The sequence below is a fragment of the Pan troglodytes genome, chromosome 13 (genome assembly GCF_028858775.2).
Source record: "Pan troglodytes isolate AG18354 chromosome 13, NHGRI_mPanTro3-v2.0_pri, whole genome shotgun sequence".
Lineage (NCBI taxonomy): Eukaryota > Metazoa > Chordata > Mammalia > Primates > Hominidae > Pan > Pan troglodytes.
Genome location: NC_072411.2, coordinates 9,749,143 through 9,774,074, shown reverse-complemented (window position 1 = coordinate 9,774,074; position 24,932 = coordinate 9,749,143).

Below are 24,932 nucleotides of genomic sequence, written 5' to 3'. Positions count from 1 at the left end.
AGATAGCTGTGTAGATATTCCCAAGTTTACACAGATAGCTGTGTAGGTATTTCCATGTTTACACACATAGCGTTGTAGATATTTCCATGTTTATACAGATTGCGGTGTAGATATGTCCATGTTTATACACAAAGCGGTGTAGATATTTTCATGTTTATACAGATAGCGGTGGAGATATTTCCATGTTTATAGAGACTGCGGTGTAGATATTTCCATGTTTATACAGATAGCGGTGTAGATATTTCCATGTTTGCAGAGATAGCAGTGTAGATATTTCCATCTTTGCACAGATTGCTGTGTAGATATTTCCATTTTTACACAGATAGCCTTGTAGATATTTCCAAGTTTACACAGATAGCTGTGTAGATATTTCCATGTTTATACAGATAGCGGTGTAGATATTTCCATGTTTATACAGATAGCGGTGGAGATATATCCCTGTGTATACAGATTGCGATGTAGATATTTCCATGTTTGTACAGATAGCGGTGTAGATACTTCCATTTTTATAGAGATAGCAGGGTAGATATTTCCATGTTTATACAGCTGGCTGTGTAGATGTTTCCATGTGGGTACAGATGGCGGTGTAGATATTTCCATGATTTTACAGATGGCAGTGTAGATATTTTCATGTTTATAAAGATATCGGTGTAGATATTTCCATGTTTACAGAGATAGCGTTGTAGGTATTTCCATCTATGCACAGATTGCGGTGTAGGTATTGCCAAATTTACACAGATACCGGTGTAGATATTTCCAAGTTTACACAGATAGCTGTGTAGATATTTCCATGTTTACAGAGATAACATTGCAGATATTTCCGTGTTTATACAGATTGCGGTGTTGTTATTTCCATGTTGATACAGATAGCAGTGTAGATATTTCCATGTTTTTACAGGTAGCGGTGTAGAAATTCCCATGTTTATACAGATCGCTTTGTAGACATTTCCATTTTTCTACAGAAGTCAGTGTAGATATTTCCAAGTTTATACAGATGTCTGTGTAGATATTTCCATGTTTTTTCAGATGGCGGTGTAGATATTTCTACGTTTATAGAGATGGCGGTGTAGTTATTTCTATGTTTACAGAGAGAGCGGTGTAAATATCTCCATGTTTATAGACATGGTGGTGTAAGTTTTTGATGTTTATAGAGATAGCGGTGTAGATATTTCCATGTTTATACAGATAACGGTGTTGTTATTTCCATGTTTATACAGATATCGGTGTAGATATTTCCATGTTTATACAGCTTGCGGTGTAGATATTTCCATCTTTATACAGATGGCAGCGTAGATATTTCCATGTTTATACATATAGCGGTGTAGATATTTCCATGTCTATAGAGATAGCGGTGTAGGTATTTCCATATTTATACAGATTGAGGTGTACATATTTCCATCTTTATACAGATGGCGGTGTAGATATTTCCATGTTTATAGAGATGGCGGTGAAGGTATTTCCATGTTTATACAGATAGTGGTGTAGATATTTCCATGTTTATTCAGATGGCGGTGTAGATACATCCATGTTTCTGAAGATGGCGGCGTAGATATTTTCATGTTTATAGTGATGGCGGTGTAGATATTTCCATGTTTATACAGATAGCGGTGTTGGTATTTCCATGTTTATACAGATGGCGGTGTAGATATTTCCATGTTTATACAGCTCGCGGTGTAGGTATTTCCATCTTTATACAGATGGCAGTGTAGATATTTCCATGTTTATACAGATAGCGGTGTAGATATTTCCATGTCTATAGAGATAGCGGTGTAGTTATTTCCATATTTATACAGATTGCGGTGTAGATATTTCCATCTTTATACAGATGGTGGTGTAGATATTTCCATATTTATAAAGATGGCAGTGAGGGTATTTCCATGTTTATACAGATAGTGGTGTAGATATTTCCATGTTTATACAGATGGCGGTGTAGATATTTCCATGTATAAAGAGATAGCAGTGTAGATATTTTCATGTTTATAGAGAAAGCGGTGTAGGTATTTCCATGTTTATACAGATGGCAGTGTAGATATTTCCATGTTTATACAGTTATCGGTGTAGATATTTCTATGTTTACAGAGATAGCGGTGTAGATATTTCCATCTTTGCACAGATTGCGGTGTAGGTATTGCCAAATTTACACCAATAGCGGTGTAGATATTTCCAAGTTTACAGAGATAGCTGTGTAGATATTTCCATGTTTACAGAGATAGCATTGTAGATATTTCCATGTTTATACAGATTGCGGTGTAGTTATTTCCATGTTGATACAGATAGCGGTGTAGATATTTCCATGTTTATACAGGTAGCGGTGTAGAAATTCCCATGTTGATACAGATCGCTTTGTAGACATTTCCATCTTTCTAAAGATGTCAGTGTAGATATTTCCAAGTTTGTACAGATGGCAGTGTAGATATTTGCATGTTCATACAGATGTCTGTGTACATATTTCCATGTTTATGCAGATGGCGGTGTAGATATTTCCATTTTTATAGAGATGGCGGTGTAGTTATTTCTATGTTTATAGAGATAGCGGTGTAAATATCTCCATGTTTATAGAGATGGTGGTGTAAGTATTTTCATGTTTATAGAGATAGCGGTGTAGATAATTCCATCTTTACACAGATAACGGTGTTGGTATTTCCATGTTTATACAGATAGCGGTGTAGATGTTTCCATGTTTATACAGCTCGCGGTGTAGATATTTCCATGTTTATACAGATGGCAGTGTAGATATTTCAATGGTTATACAGATAGCGGTGTAGATATTTCCATGTCCATAGAGATAGCGTTGTAGTTATTTGCATATTTATACAGATTGCGGTGTAGATATTTCCAACTTTATACTGATGGCGGTGTAGATATTTCCATGTTTATACAGATGGCAGTGAAGATATTTCCATGTTCATAGAGATAGTGGTGTAGATATTTCCATGTTTATACAGATGGCGGTGTAGATACATCCATGTTTCTGATGATGGCGGTGTAGATATTTTCATGTTTATAGAGATGGCGGTGTAGATATTTCCATGTCTATAGAGATAGCGGTGTAGGTATTTCCATATTTTTACAGATTGCGGTGTAGATATTTCCATCTTTACACTGATGGCGGTGTAGATATTTCCAAGTTTATACAGATGGCAGTGAATATATTTCCATGTTCATAGATATAGTGGTGTAGACATTTCCATGTTTATACAGATGGTGGTGTAGATACATCCATGTTTCTGAAGATGGCGGTGTAGATATTTTCATGCTTATAGAGATGGCGGTGTAGATATTTCTATGTTTATGCAGATGTCTGTGTAGATATTTCCATGTTTATGCAGATAGTGGTGTAGATATTTCCATGTTTATACAGATGGCGGTGTCGATACAGCCATGTTTCTTAATATGGCAGTGTAGAGATTTTCATGTTTACATAGATGTCGGTGTAGTTATTTCCATGTTTACAGAGATTGCGGTGTAGATATTTCCGTGTTTATAGTGCAAGTGGTGTAGGTATTTCCTTGTTTATAGAGATAGCGGTGTAGACATTTCCATATTTATACAGGTAGCGGTGTAGGTATTTCCATGTTTATACAGATGGTGGTTTAGATATTTCCATGTTTCTAAATATGGCGGTGTAGATACTTCCTTGTTTATACAGATAGCGGTGTAGATATTTCCATGTATATACAGATAGCGGTGTAGATATTTCCATGTTTACACAGATAGTGGTGGATATATTTCCCTGTTTATACAGATAGCGATGTAGATATTTCCATGTTTTGTAGAGATAGCGGTGTAGATATTTCCATGTCTGTAGAGATGGCGGTGTTGATATTTCCATGTATACACAGATGGCCGTGTAGATATTTCCATGTTTAAACAGACGGCGGCGTAGTTATTTCCATGGACATGCAGATGGCGGTGTAGTTATTTCCATGTTTCTACAGATAGCGGTGTAGATATTTCCATGTTTACACAGATGGTGGTGTAGATATTTCCGTGTTTATACACATGGTGGAGTAGATACTTCCATCTTTATGGAGATGGCAGTGTAGATCTTTTCATGTTTATAGAGATGGCGGTGTAGATATTTCCATATTTATAGAGATAGCGGTGTAGATATTTCCATCTTTCTACAGATGGCAGTGTAGATATTTCCATGTTTATACAGATGGCGGTGTAGATATTTCCATATTTATACAGATGTCTGTGTAGATATTTCCATGTGTATACAGATGGTATTGTAGGTATTTCCATGTTTATACAGATGGTGGTGTAGATATTTCCATGTTTATTCAGATGACTGTGTAGGTATTTCCATGTTTATTCAGATGACTGTGTAGATATTTCCATATTTTTACACATGGCAGTGTAGATATTTCAATGTTTATAGAGGTGGCGCTGTAGATATTTCCATGTTTATACAGATAACGGTGGAGATATTTCCATATTTATACAGACAGCAGTGGAGATATTTCCATGTTTATTCACATAGCGGTGTACATATTTCCATGTTTATAGAGACAGCGGTGTAGGTATTTCCATGTTTATACAGATAGCGGTGCAGATATTTCCATGTTTATACAGATGCCTATGCAGATATTTCCATATTTGTACAGAGTGCTGTGTAGATATTTCTAAGTTTATACAGATGGCAGTGTAGATATTTAAATGTTCCTACACATGACTGTGTAGGTATTTCCAAGTTTATACAGATGTCTTTGTAGTTATTTCCATGTTTATAGAGATAGCGATGCAGATATTTCCATGTTTATACAGATGGCATTGTAGATATTTCCATGTTTATACAGATAGTGGTGTATATATTTCCATATTTATACAGATCGTGGTGTAGATATTTCCATCTTTATACAGATACCGGTGCAGATATTTCCATGTTTACACCGTTAGCGCTGTAGAAATTTCCTTTTTTGTACAAATCGTGGTGTAGATACTTCCATCTTTCTACAGTTGGCAGTGTAGATATTTCCATGTTTGTACAGATGGCCGTGAAGATATTTCCATGTTTATAGAGATGACTGTGTAGATATTTGCATGTTTATACTGATGGCGGTGTAGGTATTTCCACGTTTATAGAGTTAACGTTGTAGATATTTCCATATTTATACAGATAGCGGTGAAGATATTTCCATGTTTATACAGATGGCGGTTTAGATATTTCCGTGTTTGTAGAGATTGCGGTGGAGATATTTGCATGTTTATAGAGAGAGCGGGGTAGGTATTACCATGTTTATAGAGATAGTGGTGTAGATATTTCCATATTAATACAGATGGCTGTGTAGATATTTCCATGTGTATACACATGGCAGTTTAGATATTTCAATACTTAAAGAGATGGTGGTGTAGATATTTCCATTTTTATACAGACCACTGTGTAGATATTTCCATGATTATACAGATGGTGGTGTAGATATTTCCATGTTTATAGAGATAGCAGTGTAGATATTTCCATGTTTATAGAGATGGCGGTGTAGATATTTCCATGTTTATAGAGATAGCGTTGTAGATATTTCCATATTTATAAAGATAGTGGTGTAGATATTTCCTTCTTTATACACATGGCGGTGTAGGTAATTCCATGTTTATAGAGATGGTGGTGTAGATATTTCCATGCATATACAGATAGCGGTGTCGATATATCCATGTTTATACAGATAGAGATGTAGATATTTCCATGTTTACACTGATAGCGGTGTAGGTATTTCCATCTTTGCACAGATTGCGGTGTTGATATTTCCATGTTTATTCAGATAGCTGTGTAGGTATTTCCCTGTTTACACACATAGCTTTGCAGATATTTCCATGTTTACGCAGATAGCGTTGTAGGTATTTCCATGTTTATAGAGATAGCGCTGTAGATATTTCCATGTTTATAGAGATGGCAATGTAGATATTTCCATGTTTATAGAGATAGCGGTGAAGATATTTTCATGTTTACACAGATAGCGGTTTAGATATTTCCATGTTTATAACGATAGCGTTGTTGGTATTTCCATGTTTATACAGATAGCGGTGTGGATATTTCCATGTTTATACAGCTCGCGGTGTAGATATTTCCATCTTTATACAGATGGCAGTGTAGATATTTGCATGTTTAGACAGATGACGGTGTAGATATTTCCAGGTTTATGCAGATGGCGGTGTAGATATTTCCATGTTTACAGACATAGCGATGTAGTTATATCTATGTTTTTACAGATAGCGATGTAGATATTTCCATATTTATAGAGATAGCGGGGTAGTTATTTCCATATTTATACATATAGCGTTGTAGATATTTCCATGTTTATGCAGATAACGGTGTAGATATTTCCATGTTTATACAGATAGTGGTGTAGATATTTCTATGTTTATAGAGATAGCGGTGTAGGTAATTCCATGTTTATAGAGATAGCGGTGTAGTTATTTCCATGTTGATACAGGTGGCTGTGTAGATATTTCCATGTGTATACAGATTGCAGTGAAGTTATTTCCATGTGTACACAGATGGCAGTGAAGTTATTTCCAAGTTTATACAGATGGTGGTGTAGATATTTCCATGTTTATACAGATGACTGTGAAGATATTTCCATGTTCTTACAGATGGCGGTGTAGTTATTTCGATGTTTATAGAGACAGCGGTGTAGATATTTCCATGTTTATACAGAGAGGAGGGGAGTTATTTCCATGTTTATAGAGATAGCGATGTAGATAATTCCATGTTTATAGAGATAACGGTGTAGATATTTGCATGTTTATACAGATAGTGATGTAGATATTGCCATGTTTCCACATATAGCAGTGCAGATATTTCCATGTTTATACCGATGAGTGTGTAGATATTTCCATGTTTTTAAAGATGGCGGTGTAGATATTTCCATGTTTATAGAGATAGCGGTGTAGATATTTCCATGTTTATAGAGACAGTGGTGTATATATTTCCATGTTTGTACAGATAGCGGTGTAGGTATTTCCATGTTTCTACAGATCGCGGTGTAGATATTTCCATGTTTTTAAAGATAGCGTTGAAGATGTTTCCATTTTTATACAGGTAGCGGTGTAGATATTTCCATGTTTATACAGATGGCGGTGTAGATATTTCCATGTTTATTGAGATAGCGGTGTAGACATTTCCATGTATATACAGATAGTGGTGAAGATATTTCCATGTTTATAGAGATAGCGGTGTAGATATTTCCATATTTATACATATAGCAGTGTAGATATTTCCATGTTTATAGTGATAGCGGTGTAGGTATGTCCATGTTTATAGTGATAGCGGTGTAGATATTTCCATGTTTATACGGATAGCGGTGTAGATATTTCCATGTTTATACAGATAGCGGTGTTGATATTTTCATGTTTATACAGATAGCGGTGTAGGTATTTCCATGTTCATACAGATACCGGTGTTGATATTTTCATGTTTATACAGATAGCGGTGTAGGTATTTCCATGTTCATACAGATACTGGTGTAGATATTTCCATGTTAATACAGATGGCTGTGTAGATATTTCCATGTTTATAGAGATGGCTGTGTAGATATTTCCATGTTTATACAGATGGAAGTGTAGATATTTCCATGTTTATGCAGATGGTGGTGTCGATATTTCCGTGTTTACAGAGATAGCGGTGTAGATATTTCCATCTTTTCACAGATTGTGGTGTAGGTATTTCCATCTTTACACAGAGAGTGGTGTAGATATTTCCATGTTTACACAGATAGCATTGTAGATATTTCCATGTTTACAAAGATAGCGTTGTAGATATATCCATGTTTATACAGATAGCGGTGTAGGTATTTCCATGATTATACAGATAGCAGTGAAGATATTTCCATGTTTATACAGATAGCGGTGTAGATATTTCCATATTTATAGAGATAGCGGTGGAGATATTTCCATGTTTATACAGATAGTGATTTAGATATTTCCATGTTTATACAGATAGCCATGTAGATATTTCCATGTTTATAGAGTTAGCGGTGTAGATATTTCCATGTTTATACAGATGGCTGTGTAGATATTTCCATGTGTATAGAGATGGCAGTCTTGATATTTCCATGTTTATAGAGATGGTGGTGTAGATATTTCCATTTTTATACAGATGACTGTGTAGATATTTGCATGTTTATACAGATGGCGGTGTAGATATTTCCATCTTTATAGAGATAGCGGTGTAGATATTTCCATGTTTATACAGATAGCGGTGTAGATATTTCCATGTTTATAGAGATAGCGGTGTAGATAATTCCATGTTTATAGAGATAACGGTGTAGATATTTGCATGTTTATACAGATAGTGATGTAGATATTGCCATGTTTCCACATATAGCAGTGCAGATATTTCCATGTTTACACAGATGTTGGTGTAGATTTTTCCATGTTAATGCAGACGGCGGGGTATATATTTCCATGGTTGTGCCGATGGCGGTGTAGATATTTCCAAGTTTATAGACATGGTGGTATAGATGTTTCCATGTTTATATAGATGGCGGTGTAGGTATTTCCATGTTTACAGAGATGACGGTGTAGTTATTTCCATGTTTATAGTGATAGTGGTGTAGATATTTCCATGTTGAAGCAGATAGCGGTGTAGATATTTCCATGTTTATTTGGATAGTGTTGTTGATATTTCCATGTTTATAGGGATAGTGGTGTAGATGTTTCCATATTTATACAGATAGCGGTGTAGGTATTTCCATGTTTATACAGATGGCGGTGAAGATATTTCCATGTTTATACAGATGACTGTGTAGATATTTCCATGTTTATAGAGATAGCGGTGAAGATATTTCCATGTTTAAAGAGATAGAGGTGTAGATATTTCCATCTTTATACAGATAGCGGTGTAGACATTTCCATGTTTATACAGATAGCGGTGTAGATATTTCCATATTTATACAGATAGTGGTATAGATATTTCCATGTTTATACAGATAGCGGTTTAGACAATTCCATGTTTATGCAGATAGCGGTGTAGGTATTTCCATGTCTACAGAGATGGCGGTGTAGATATTTCCATGTCTATAGAGATAGTGTTGTAGATATATCCATGTTTATACCGATAGTGGTGTAGGTATTTCCATGTTTATACAGATAGCTGTGTTGGTATTTCCATGTTTATACAGATAGCGGTGTAGATATTTCTATCTTTATGCAGCTCGCGGTATAGATATTTCCATTTTTATACAGATGGCAGTGTAGATATTTCCATGTTTAAACAGATAGCGGTGTAGGTATTTCCATGTTTATACAGATAGCGGTGTAGATAATTCCATGTTTACACAGATAGCAGTGGAGATATATCCATGTTTACACACATAGCGGTGTAGATATTTCCATGTTTATAGAGATAGTGGTGTAGATATTTCCATGTTTATACAGAAAGCGGTGTAGATATTTCCATGTTTATACAGATAGCGGTGTACATATTTCCATATTTATACAGAAAGCGGTGTAGATATTTCCATTTTTATACAGATCATGGTGTACATATTTCCACATTTACACAAATAGCGTTGTAGATATTTCCATGTTTATTCAGATAGCGATGTAGATATTTCCATGTTTATACAGATCGCGGTGTAGATATTTCTCTCTACAGATGGCAGTGTAGACATTTGCATGTTTATACAGATGGCGGTGTAGAGATTTCCATGATTATATAGATGGCGGTGTAGATATTTCCTTGTTTATGTAAATGGCGGGGAAGATATCTCCATGTTTATAGAGATGGCGGAGTATATATTTCCATGTTTATGCAGATAGCGGTGTTGGTATTTCCATGTTTATACAGATAGCGGTGTAGATATTTCCATGTTTATACACATAGCGGTGCAGATATTTCCATGTTTATACAGACAGCGGTGGAGATGTTTCCATGTTTATACAGACAGCAATGTAGATATTTCCATGTTTATGGAGATAGTGGTATAGGTATTTCCATTTTTATAGAGATAGCGGTGTAGATATTTCCATGTTTATGCAGATAGTGGTGTACATATTTCCATGTTTACACAGATCATGGTGTAGATATTTCCATGTTTATACAGATAGCATTGTACATATTTCCTTGTTTATACAGATAGCGGTGTAGATATTTCCATGTTTACAAAGATCGTGGTGAAGGTATTTTCATCTTTCTACAGACGGCAGTGTAGATATTTCCATGTTTATGCAGACGGCGGTTTAGATATTTTCATGTTTACATACATGGCGGTGTAGATATTTCCTAGTTTATGTAGGTGGCGGTGTAAATATTTCCATGTTTACAGAGATGGCGGTGTACATATTTCCATGTTTATACAGGTCACGATGAAGATATTTCCATGTTTATAAAGATGGTAGTGTAGATATTTCCATGTTTACACAGATAGAGGTGTACATATTTCCATGTTTACACAAATGGCTGTGTAGATAGTTCCATGTTTATGGAGATGGAGGTGTAGATATTTTCATGTTTATAGAGATGGCGGTGTAGATATTTCCATGTTTATAGAGAAGGTGATGTAGATATTTCCATGTTTATACAGATGACTGTGTAGCTATTTCCATGTTTATACAGATGGCGGTGTAGATATTTCCAAGTTTATACAGATGGTGGTGGAGATATTTCCATGTTTATACAGATGACTGTGTAGATATTTCCATTTTTTACAGACGGCACTCTCGATATTTCCATGTTTATACAAATAGCGGTTTAGATATTTCCATGTTTATATAGATGGCAGTGTAGATATTTCCTTGTTTATGTAGATGGCGCTGTAGATATTTCCATGTTTGTTGAGATGGCGGTGTATATATTTCCACGTTTATAGAGATAGCTGTGTAGTTGTTTCCATGTTTATACAGATGGCGGTGTAGATATGTCCATGTTAATAGAGATAGCGGTGTAGATATTTCCATATTTATACAGATGGCAGTGTGGATATTTCCATGTTTATACAGATAGTGGTTTAGGTATTTCCATGTTTATACAGATAGCAGTGTAGATATTTACACGTTTATAGAGATAGCGGTGTAGATCTTTCCATGTTCATACAGATCGTGGTGTAGAAGTTTCCCTGTTTATACAGATAGCGCTGTATATATTTCCATGTTTACACAGATAACGGTGTAGATATTTCCATGTTTATAGAGATAGCAGTGTAGATATTTCCATGTTTATAGAGATAGTGGTGTAGATATTTCCATGTGTATACACATAGCGGTGTAGCTATTTCCATGTTTACAGAGATAGCGGTGTAGATATTTCAATCTTTGCACAGATAGCGGTGTAGATATTTCCATGTTTACAGATATGGGTGTAGATATTTCCATGTTTATACAGATCATGGTGTAGATATTTCCACGTTTATACAGATCACAGTGTAGATAACTCCATCTTTGTACAGATGGCAGAGTAGATATTTCCATGTTTATACAGATGGCGGTGTAGATATTTCCATGTTTATATAGATGGCACTGTAGATATTTCCTTGTTTATTTAGATGGCGTTGTGGACATTTCCATGTTTGTAGAGATGGCTGTGTATATGTTTCCATGTTTATAGAGACAGCGGTGTACATATTTCCATGTCTATAGAGATAGCGGTTTAGGTATTTCCATGTTTATAGAGATAGCTTTGTAGATATTTCCATGTTTATACAGATAGCGGTGTAGATATTTCCAAGTATATACAGATAGCGGTGTTGGTATTTCCATGTTTATACTGTTAGCGGTATAAATCTTTCCATGTTTATACAGCTCGCGTTGTAGATATTTACATCTTTATACAGATTGCAGTGTAGGTATTTCCATGTGTATAAAGATGGCTTTGTAGATAGTCCCATGTTTATGGAGATGGCAGTGTAGATATTTTCATGTTTATAGTGTTGGAGGTGCATATTTTTTCGTTTTCATACAGATCGCAGTGTAGATGTTTCCATGTTTATACAGATAGCGGTGTAGATATTTCCACGTTTATAGAGATAGCGGTGTCGGTATTTCCATGTTTATACTGATAGCGGTGTACATATTTCCATGTTTATAGAGTTCGCCATGTAGATATTTCCACTTTTATACAGATGGTGGTGTGGATATTTCCATGTTAATACAGATGGCAGTGTAGGTATTTCCATGTTTATACAGATAGCGGTGTAGTTATTTCTCTGTTGATAGAGATAGCAGTGGAAATATTTTCATGTTTATACACATAGCGGTGTAGATGTTTCCATGTTTATAGTGATAGCGGGGTAGATATTTCCCTGTTTATACAGATAGCGGTGTAGATATTTACATGTTTATACAGATTGCTGTGCAGATGTTTCCATGTTTATAAAGAGGGCTGAGTAGGTATTTCCATGTTTATACAGATGGCAGTGTAGATATTTCCATGTTTATGAAGATGACTCTGTAGATATTTCCATTTTTATACAGATGTTGGTGTAGATATTTCCCTGTTTATAGAAATAGCGGTGTAGATATTTCCATGTTTATAGAGATAGTGATGTAAATATTTCCATATTTATACAGATAGTGATGTAGATATTTCCATGTTTATACAGAAAGCGGTGTAGATATTTGCATCTTTATACAGTGAGTGCTATACATATTTCCATGTTTATAGAGATGGTAGTGTAGATATTTCCATGTTTATACAGATGACTGTGTACATATTTGCATGTTTATACAGAAGGCACTGTAGATATTTCCATGTTTATAGAGATAGCGGTGTACATATTTCCATGTTTATACAGATAGCGGTGTAGATATTTCCATGATTATAGAGATAGCAGTGTAGATATTTCCATATTTATACAGATAGCGGGGTAGATATTTCCATTTTTATACAGATAGCAGTGTAGGTATTTCCATGTTTACAGAGATAGCGGAGTAGATATTTCCATCTTTGCACAGATTGCGGTGTAGATAGTTCCATCTTTACACAGATAGTGGTGTAGATATTTCCATGTTTATACAGATGGCTGTGTAGATGTTTCCATGTTTATACACATGGCGGTGTAGATATTTCCATGTTTATACAGATGGCAGTGTAGATATTTCCATGTTTATAAAGATGGCTGTGTACATACTTCCATGTTTATAGAGATGGCAGTGTAGATATTTTCATGTTTATACAGATGGCGGTGTAGATATTTCCTTGTTTATAGAGATAGCAGTGTAGACATTTACATGTTTATACAGATGGCGGTGTAGATATTTCCATGTGTATACAGACAGCAGTGTATATATTTCCATGTTTATAGAGATGGTGGTGTAGATATTTCCATGTTTGTAGGGATAGTGGTGTAGATATTTCCATATTTATACAGATAGCGGTTTAGACATTTCCATGTTTTTACAGATCCTGTTGTAGATATTTCCATGTTTATACATATAGCGGTGTAGATATTTCCAAGTTTACACAGATAACTGTGTAGATATTTACATGTTTACAGAGATACTGTTGTAGATTTTCCATGTTTATACAGATAGCGGTGTAGATATTTCCATGTTTATACAGATAGCGGTGTCGATATTCGCATGTTTATACAGACAGCGGTGGAGATATTTCCATCTTTATGCAGATAGCGATGTAGACATTTCCATGTTTGTACAGATAGCGGTGCAGATATTTCCATGTTTATAAGGATAGCGGTGTTGATATTTCCATGTTTATACAGATAGCGCTGTAGATATTTCCAAGTTTATACAGATAGCGGTGCAGATATTTCCATGTTTATAAGGATAGCGGTGTTGATATTTCCATTTTATAGTGATAGTGGTGTAGATATTTCCATGTTTATACAGATAGCGGTGTATGTATTTCCATGTTTATGTGGATAGCGGTGTAGATATTTCCATATTTATACAGATAGAAGTGTAGATATTTCCATCTTTATATAGATAGCGTTGTAGATATTTCCAGGTTTACACAGATAGCGGTGTAAATATTTCCATGTTTGCACAGATAGCGTTGCAGTTATTTCCATGTTTATAGTGAAAGCGGTGTAGATATTTCCATGTTTTTACGGATAGTGGTGTTGATATTTCCATGTTTATAAGGATAGCGGTGTAGATATTTCCATGTTTATACAGACAGCGGTGTAGGTATTTCCATGTTTATGCAGATAACGGTGTAGATATTTCCTTGTTTATAGAGACGGCTGTGTAGATATTTCCATGTTTATTCAAATGGCAGTGTAGATATTTCCATGTTTATACAGATGGTGGTGTAGATATTTCCATGTTTATACAGATGGCTGTGTAGATATTTCCATGGCTATAAATATGGCTGTCTTGATATTTCCATGTTTATTGAGATGTTGATGTAGATATTCACATGTTTATACAGATGACTGCGAAGATATTTGCAAGTTTATACAGATGGCGGTGTAGTTATTTCCATGTTTATACAGATAGCCCTGTAGATATTTCCATGTTTATAGAGATAGCGGTGTAGATATTTCCATATTTACAGAGATATCGGTGTAGATATTTCCATCTTTGCACAGATTGCGTTGTAGTTATTTCCATCTTTACACAGATAGCGGTGTAGATATATCCAAGGTTACACAAATGGCGATTTAGATATTTCCATGTTTATACAGATGGCGGTGTTGATATTTCCATGTTTATACAGATAACGGTGTAGCTATTTCCATACTTATACACATGGCAGTGTAGATATTTTCATGTTTATTCAGATGGTGGGGTAGATAATTCCACGTTTATACAGATGACTGTGTAGGTATTTCCATGTTTATACAGATGACTGTGTAGGTATTTCCATGTTTATACAGATGGCGGTGTAGATATTTCCATGTTTATACAGATGGCGGTGTAGATATTTCCATGTTTATAGAGATGACTGTGTAGGTGTTTACAGGCTTATACAGATGACGGTGTAGATATTTCCATCTTTATAGAGATAGCCATATAGATATTTCTATGTTTATACAGATAGCAGTGTAGAAATTTCCATGTTTATAGAGATAGCGGTGTAGATATGTACATATTTATACAGATAGCTTGGTAGATATTTCCATGTATATACAGATAGCTGTATAGATATTTCCATGTTTATACAGATAGCAGTGCAGTTATTTCCATGTTTATACAGATCGCGGTGTTGATATTTCCATGTTTATACAGATAGCAGTGTATATATTTCCATGTTTATACAGGTAGCGGTGTAGGTATTTCCATGTTTATACAGATATTGGTGTTGGTATTTCCATGTTTATTCAGATAACGGTGTAAATATTGCCATGTTTATCCAGCTCGCGGTGTAGATATTTACATCTTTATACAGATGGCAGTGTAGATATCTCCATGTTTAGACAGATGGTGCTGTAGATAATTCCATGTTTATGGAGATGGCAGTGTAGTTATTTACATGTTTATATAGATGGCGGTGTAGATGTTTCCATGTTAATAGAGATAGTGGTGTAGGTAATTCCATGTTTATAAAGATAGCGGTGTAGTTATTTCCATGTTGGTACAGATGGCTGTGTAGATATTTCCATGTGTATACAGATGGCAGTGTAGGTATTTCCATGTTTACACAGATGGCAGTGTAGATATTTCCAAGTTTATACAGATGGTGGTGTAGATATTTCCATGTTTACAGATGACTGTGTAGATATTTCCATGTTTATACAGATCAGTGTGTAGATATTTCCATGTTTTTACAGATGGTGTTGTAGATATTTTCATGTTTATAGAGACAACGGTGTAGATATTTCCATGTTTATACAGATGGCGGTTCAGATATTTCCGTGTTTATACAGATACCGGTGTAGATATTTCCATATTTATACAGACGGCATGGTAGAGATTTCCATGTTTACACAGATAGCAGTGTAGATGTTTCCATGTTTATACTGATGGCGTTGTAGATATTTCCATGTTTATACAGATGACTGTGTACATATTTCCATGTTTTTACAAATGGCGGTGTAGATATTTCCATGTTTATAGAGATGGCAGTGTGGATATTTCCATGATTATACAAATGGCGGTGTTGATATTTCCATGTTTATAGAGATGGCGGTGTAGATATTTCCATGTTTATACAGATAGTGTAGATATTTAGATGTTTTTGCAGATGGCGGTGTAGATATTTTGAAATTTAGAGAGATAGCGGTGTAGATATTTCCATATTTATACAGAAAGCGGTGTAGATATTTCCATGTTTATACAGATGACGGTGTAGATATTTCCATATTTACAGAGATATCGGTGTAGATATTTCCATCTTTGCACAGATTGCGTTGTAGTTATTTCCATCTTTACACAGATAGCGGTGTAGATATATCCAAGGTTACACAAATGGCGGTTTAGATATTTGCATGTTTATACAGATGGCGGTGTTGATATTTCCATGTTTATACAGATAACGGTGTAACTATTTCCATACTTATACACATGGCAGTGTAGATATTTTCATGTTTATTCAGATGGTGGGGTAGATAATTCCACGTTTATACAGATGACTGTGTAGGTATTTCCATGTTTATACAGATGACTGTGTAGGTATTTCCATGTTTATACTGATGGCGGTGTAGATATTTCCATGTTTATACAGATGGCGGTGTAGATATTTCCATGTTTATAGAGATGACTATGTAGGTGTTTACAGGCTTATACAGATGGCGGTGTATATATTTCCATCTTTATAGAGATAGCCATGTAGATATTTCTATGTTTATACAGATAGCAGTGTAGAAATTTCCATGTTTATAGAGATAGCGGTGTAGATATGTACATATTTATACAAATAGCTTGGTAGATATTTCCATGTATTTACAGATAGCTGTATAGATATTTCCATGTTTATACAGATAGCAGTGCAGTTATTTCCATGTTTATACAGATCGCGGTGTTGATATTTCCATGTTTATACAGATAGCAGTGTATATATTTCCATGTTTATACAGGTAGCGGTGTAGGTATTTCCATGTTTATACAGATATTGGTGTTGGTATTTCCATGTTTATTCAGATAACGGTGTAAACATTGCCATGTTTATCCAGGTCGCGGTGTAGATATTTACATCTTTATACAGATGGCAGTGTAGATATCTCCATGTTTAGACAGATGGTGCTGTAGATAATTCCATGTTTATGGAGATGGCAGTGTAGTTATTTACATGTTTATATAGATGGCGGTGTAGATGTTTCCATGTTAATAGAGATAGTGGTGTAGGTAATTCCATGTTTATAAAGATAGCGGTGTAGTTATTTCCATGTTGGTACAGATGGCTGTGTAGATATTTCCATGTGTATACAGATGGCAGTGTAGGTATTTCCATGTTTACACAGATGGCAGTGTAGATATTTCCAAGTTTATACAGATGGTGGTGTAGATATTTCCATGTTTACAGATGACTGTGTAGATATTTCCATGTTTATACAGATCACTGTGTAGATATTTCCATGTTTTTACAGATGGTGGTGTAGATATTTCCATGTTTATAGAGACAACGGTGTAGATATTTCCATGTTTATACAGATGGCGGTTCAGATATTTCCGTGTTTATACAGATACCGGTGTAGATATTTCCATATTTATACAGACGGCAGTGTAGAGATTTCCATGTTTACACAGATAGCAGTGTAGATGTTTCCATGTTTATACTGATGGCGTTGTAGATATTTCCATGTTTATACAGATGACTGTGTACATATTTCCATGTTTTTACAAATGGCGGTGTAGATATTTCCATGTTTATAGAGATGGCAGTGTGGATATTTCCATGATTATACAAATGGCGGTGTTGATATTTCCATGTTTATAGAGATGGCGGTGTAGATATTTCCATGTTTATACAGATAGTGTAGATATTTAGATGTTTTTGCAGATGGCGGTGTAGATATTTTGAAATTTAGAGAGATAGCGGTGTAGATATTTCCATATTTATACAGAAAGCGGTGTAGATATTTCCATGTTTATACAGATGACGGTGTAGATATTTCCAGGTTTATGCAGATGGCGGTGTAGATATTTCCATGTTTATAGACATAGCGATGTAGTTATTTCTATGTTTTTACAGATAGCGATGTAGATATTTCCATATTTATAGAGATAGCGGGGTAGTTATTTCCATATTTATACATATAGCGTTGTAGTTATTTCCATGTTTATGCAGATAACGGTGTAGATATTTCCATGTTTATACAGATAGTGGTGTAGATATTTCTATGTTTATAGAGATAGCGGTGTAGGTAATTCCATGTTTATAGAGATAGCGGTTTAGTTATTTCCATGTTGATACAGATGGCTGTGTAGATATTTCCATGTGTATACAGATTGCAGTGAAGTTCTTTCCATGTGTACACAGATGGCAGTGTAGTTATTTCCAAGTTTATACAGATGGTGGTGTAGATATTTCCATGTTTATACAGATGACTGTGAAGATATTTCCATGTTCTTACAGATGGCGGTGTAGTTATTTCGATGTTTATAGAGACAGCGGTGTAGATATTTCCATGTTTATACAGAGAGGAGGGGAGACATTTCCATGTTTATACAGAAAGCGGTGTAGATATTTCCATGTTTATACTGATGGAGGTTTTGCTATTTCCATGTTTATAGAGACAACGGTGTAGCTATTTCCATATTTATAGAGATGGCTGTGAAGATATTTCCATGTTTATACAGATGGCGATGTAGATATTTCCATGTTTATATAGATGACGGTGTAGATATTTCCATGTTTATACACATGGCGGTGTAGATATTTCCATGTTTTTACAGATAGCTGTGTAAATATTTCCATGTTTATAGATAGTGGTGTAGGTATTTCCATGTTTACACAGACCGCGGTGTAGATATTTCCATCTTTGCACAGATTGCGGTGTAGTTATATCCATGTTTATAGAGATTGCGGTGTAGATATTTCCACATTTACACAGATAACGGTGTAGCTATTTCCATATTTATAGAGACGCCTGTGTAGATGTTTCCATGTTTATAAAGATGGCGTTGTAGCCATTTCCATGTTTATACAGATAGTGGGGTAGATATTTCCACGTTTATATAGATGACTGTGTAGTTATTTCCAAGTTTATACAGATGGCGGTGTACAAATTTCCATGTTTATACAGACAGCGGTATAGATATTTCCATGTATATACAGATAGCGCTGTAGATATCTCCATGTTTATACCGATAGCGGTGGAGATATTTACATGTTCATGCAAATGGCGGTGTAGATGTTTCCATGTTTATACAATTAGCGTTGTTGGTATTTCCATGTTTCTAGAGATAGCGGTGTAGATATTTCCATGTTTATACAGATGGCTGTGTAGTTATTTCCATGTGTGTACAGATGGCATTGTAGATATTTCCATGTGTATACAGATGTCACTGTAGATATTTCCATGTTTATAGAGATGGAGGTGTGGATGTTTCCATGTTTATACACATGACTCTGTAGATATTTTCATGTTTATAGAGATGGCGGTGTAGATATTTCCGTGTTTATACACATAGCGGTGTGGATATTTCTATGACTATACAGATACCGGTTTAGCTATTTCCAGGTTTATAAAGATAGCTGTGTAGATATTTCCATGTTCATTCTGACGGAGGTGTGGATATTTCCATGTTTATACAGATGTCTGTGTACATATTTCCATGTTTTTACAGATGGCGGTGTAGATATTTCCATGTTTATAGAGATAGCGGTGTAGTAATTTCTATGTTTATACAGATAGCGATGTAGATATTTCCATGCTTATAGAGATAGCGGTGTAGTTATTTCCACATTTATACATATAGCGGTGTAGATATTTCCATGTTTATAAAGATTGCGGTGTAGATATTTCCATGTTTATACAGATAGCAGTGTAGATATTTCCATGTTTATACAGATGGCTGTGTAGATGTTTACATGTGTATACACATGGCAGTGTAGATATTTCCATGTTTATACAAGTGGAGGTGTAGATATTTCCATGTTTACTCCGATGACTGTGTAGATATTTCCATGTTTTTACAGACGGTGGTGTAGATATTTCCATGTTAATACAGACAGCGGTGTGGCAATTTCCATTTTTATACAGATAGCGGTGTAGCTATTTCCACGTTTATAGAGATGGCTGTGTATACATTTCCATGTTTATACAGATGGCAGTGTAGATATTTCCATGTTTATACTTATGGTAGTGTAGATATTTCCATGTTAATACATATGACTGTGTACTTATTTCCATGTTTAAACAGATGGCGGTGTAGATATTTCCATGTTTATATAGATAGCTGTGCAGATATTTCCATGTTTATACAGATTACTGTGTGGTTATTTCCATTTTTATACACGTGGCGGTGTAGATATTTCCTTGTTTATACAGAGAGCAGTGTAGATATTTCCATGTTTATACAGGTAGCAGTGTAGATATTTCCATGTTTACACAGACAGCGGTTTAGAAATTTCCATGTTTGCACAGATTGCAGTGTAGAAATTTCCATTTTTAAACAGGCATCGGTGTAGATATTTCCATGTTTACAGAGATAGCGGTGTAGACATTTCCACATTTATACATATAGCGGTTTAGGTATGTCCATGTTTATACAGATGGCAATGTAGTTATTTCCATGTATATACAGATGGCGGTGTAGATATATCCATGTTTATACAGATAGCGGTGTATATATTTCCATGTTTATACAGATAGCGGTGTAGATATTTCCATGTTTACAGAGATAGCGGTGTAGATATTTCCAACCTTGAACAGATTGCGGTGTAGATATTTCCATGTTTACACAGATAGCGTTGTAGTTATTTCCATGTTTACACAGATATCTGTGTAGATATTTTCATGTTTGCACAGATAGCATTGTAGGTATTTCCATGTTTATACAGATTGCGGTGTAGAGAGTTCCATGTTTATAGAGATAGCGGTGGAGATTTTTCCCTGTTTATACAGATAGCGATGTAAATATCTCGATGTTTATACAGATAGCGGTGTAGATATTTCCGTGTTTACAGAGATAGCGGTGTAGATATTTCCATCTTTGCACAGATTGCGGTGTAGATATTTCCATGTTTACGCAGATAGCTGTGTAGATATTTCCATGTTTACACAGATAGCATTGTAGTTATTTCCATGTTTATACAGATAGTGGTGTAGATAGTTCCATGTTTATACAGATAGCGGTGGAGATGTTTCCATGTTTATACTGATGGCTGTGTAGATATTTCCATGTGTATACAGATGGCAGTGTAGATATTTCCATGTTTATAGAGATGGTGGTGTACATATTTCCATGTTTATACAGATGACTGTGTTGATATTTCCATGTTTATACAGATGGTGGTGTAGATATTTCCATGTTTATAGAGATAGTAGTGTAGATATTTCCAAGTTTATACAGATAGCGGTGCAGACATTTCCAAGTTTATAGAGATAGCGGTGTAGATATTGCCATGTTTACACAGATAGCGGTGTTATATTTCCATGTTTATACAGATGACGGTGTAGATATTTCCATGTTTATACAGATAGCGGTGTTATATTTCCATGTTTATACAGATGACGATGTAGATATTTCAATGTTTATACACATGGCGGTGTAGATTTTTCCATGTTTATACAGATAGCTGTGTAGATATTTCCATGTTCATACAGATAGCGGTGTAGATATTTCCATGTATTTAGAGAAGGCTTTGTAGTTATTTCCATGTTTATACAGATGACAGTGTAGATATTTCCATGTTTATACAGATGGTCGTGTAGGTATTTTCATGTTTATAGAGAAGACTTTGTAGGTATTTAAAGTTTATGCAGATGGCCGTGTAGATATTTCCATGTTTATAAAGATAGCTATGTAGATATTTCAATGTTTATACAGAGAGTGGTGTAGACATTTCCATGTTCATAGAGATAGCGGTGCAGACATTTCCATCTTCATACAGATAGCAGTGAATATATGTCCATGTTTATAAAAATGACTGTGTAGATATTTCCAAGTTTATACAGATAGCGGTGTAGACATTTCCATATTTATACAGATAACGGTGAAGATATTTCCATGTTTGTACAGATAGCGGTGTAGATATTTCCATCTTTGCACGGATTGCTGTGTAGATATTTCCATCTTTACACAGATAGCGGTGTAGATATTTCCAAGTTTACACTGATAGCTGTGTAGATATTTCCAAGTTTACACAGATAGCATTGCAAATATTTCCATGTTTATACAGATAGCGCTGTAGATATTTCCACGTTTATACCAATAGCGGTGTAGATATTTCCACGTTTATACAGGTAGCGGTGTAGATATTTCCACGATTATAAAGACAGTGGTGTAGATATTTCCATCTTTATAGAGATATCAGTGTAGATATTTCTATGTTTACACAGATATGGTTGTAGATATTTCCGTTTTAAACAGATAGCAGTGTAGATATTTCCATGTTTATACAGGGAGCAGTGTAGATATTTTCATATTTATACGGATAGCGGTGTTTATATTTCCATGTTAATAGAGATAGTGGTGTAGATGTTTCCATGTTTATACACATACCGGTGTAAATATTTCCATTTTTATACACTTAGCGGTGTAGATATTTCCTTGCTCATAGAGATGGCTGTGTACGTATTTCCATGTTTATACAGACGGCAGTGTAGTTATTTCCATGTTTATGCAGAACTCGGTGTACATATTTCCATATTTATAAAGATGTTGGTGTAGATATTTTCATGTTTATAGAGATATCGGTTTAGATATTTCCATGTTTATACAGATGGCGGTGTAGACATTTCCATGTTTATAAAGATAGCGGTGTAGATATTTCCATATTTATACAGATCGCGGTGTAGATATTTCCATGTTTATACAGATAGTGGTGTAGATATTTCCATGTTTATAGAGATGGCGCTGTAGGTATTTCCATGTTTATAGAGATAGTGGTGTAGCTCTCTATGTTTATACAGTCAGCGGTGTAGATATTGCCACGTTTTTACAGATAGCGGAGTTTGTATTTCTATGTTTATACAGATAGCGTTTTAGATATTTCCATTTTTATACAGCTCGCGGTATAGATATTTCCAACTTTATACAGATGGCAGTGTAGATGTTTCCATGTTTATAAAGAAAGCGGTGTAGATATTTCCAAGTTTATACAGATGGTGGTGTAGTTATTTCCATGATTATGGAGATGGCGGTGTAGATATTTTCTTGTTTATAGAGATGGTGGTGTAGATATTACCATGTTTATAGAGATAGCCATGTAGGTATTTCCATGTTCATAGAGATAGCAGTGTAGATATTTCCATGTTTATAGAGATGGCTGTGTAGATATTTCCATATGAATACAGATGGCAGTGTATATATTTCCATGTTTATAGAGATGGTGGTGTAGATATTTCCATGTTTATAGAGATAGTGGTGAAGATTTTTCCATATTTATACAAATAACGGTTTAGATATTTCCATGTTTATACAGATCCCGTTGTAGATATTTCCATGTTTATACAGATGGTGGTGTAGATATTTTCATGGTTTTAGAGATAGCGGTGTAGATATTTCCAAGTTTATACAGATAGCGGTGTGGATATTTCCATGTTTACAGAGATAGCGGTGTAGATATTTCCATCTTTGCACAGATTGCAGTGTAGATATTTCCATCTTTACACAGACAGCGGTGTAGATATTTCCAAGGTTACACAGATAGCTGTGTAGATATTTACATGTTTACAGAGATACTGTTGTAGATTTTCCATATTTATAGAGAGGTGTAGATATTTCCATGTTTATAGAGATAGCAGTGTAAATATTTCCATATTTATATAGATAGCTGTGTAGATATTTCCATGTTTACAGAGATATCGGTGTAAATATTTCCATCTTTGCACAGATTTCGGTTTAGATATTTCCATTTTACACAGATAGCGTTGTAGATATTTCCATGTTTATACAGAAGGCTGTGTAGTTAATTCCATGTTTATACAGATGGCGGTGTTGATATTTCCATGTGTATACAGATGGCAGTGTAGATATTTCCTTGTTTATTCAGATGGCTGTGTAGTTAGTTCCATGTTTATAGAGATTGCAGTGTAGATATTTTCAGGTTTATAGAGTTGGCGGTGTAGATATTTCCATGTTTATAGAGGTAGCGATGTAGATATTTCCATGTTCATACAGATAGCGGTGTGGGTATTTCCATGTTTATAGAGATAGCGGTGAAGATATTTCCATGTTTATAGGGATGGCTGTGTAGATATTTCCTTGTGTATACAGATGGCAGTGTAGATATTTCCATGTTTATACAGATGGTGGTGTAGATATTTCCAAGTATATACATATGACTGTGTAGATATTTCCTTGTTTTTACAGATGGCGGTGTAGATATTTCCACGTTTATAGAGATAGCCGTGTAGATATTTCCATGTATATAAAGATAGCGGTGTAGATATTTCCATGTTTATAGACATAGCGGTGTAGATATTTACATAATTATACAGATAGCGTTGTAGATATTTGCATGTTTATACAGATAGCGGTGTAGATATTTCCATGTTTGTAGAGATAGCGGTGTAGATATTTCCATGTTTATAGAGATAGCGCTGTAAATATTTCCATATTTATACAAATAGATGTGTAGATGTTTCCAGGTTTATACAGATAGTGATGTAGATATTTCTATCTTTATACAGAGAGTGCTGTACATATTTCAATATTTATACAGATAGCAGTGTAGATATTTCCATGTTTATACAGAAGCAGTGTAGATATTTCCATGTTTATACAGATGGCTGGGTAGATATTTCCATGTGTATACAGAAGGCAGTGTATATATTTCCATGTTTATAGAGATGGTGGTGTAGATTTTTCCATGTTTGTAGAGAGAGTGGTGTAGATATTTCCATATTTATTCAGACAGCGGTTTAGATATTTCCATGTTTATACAGATCTATTGTAGATATTTCCATGTTTATACAGTTGGC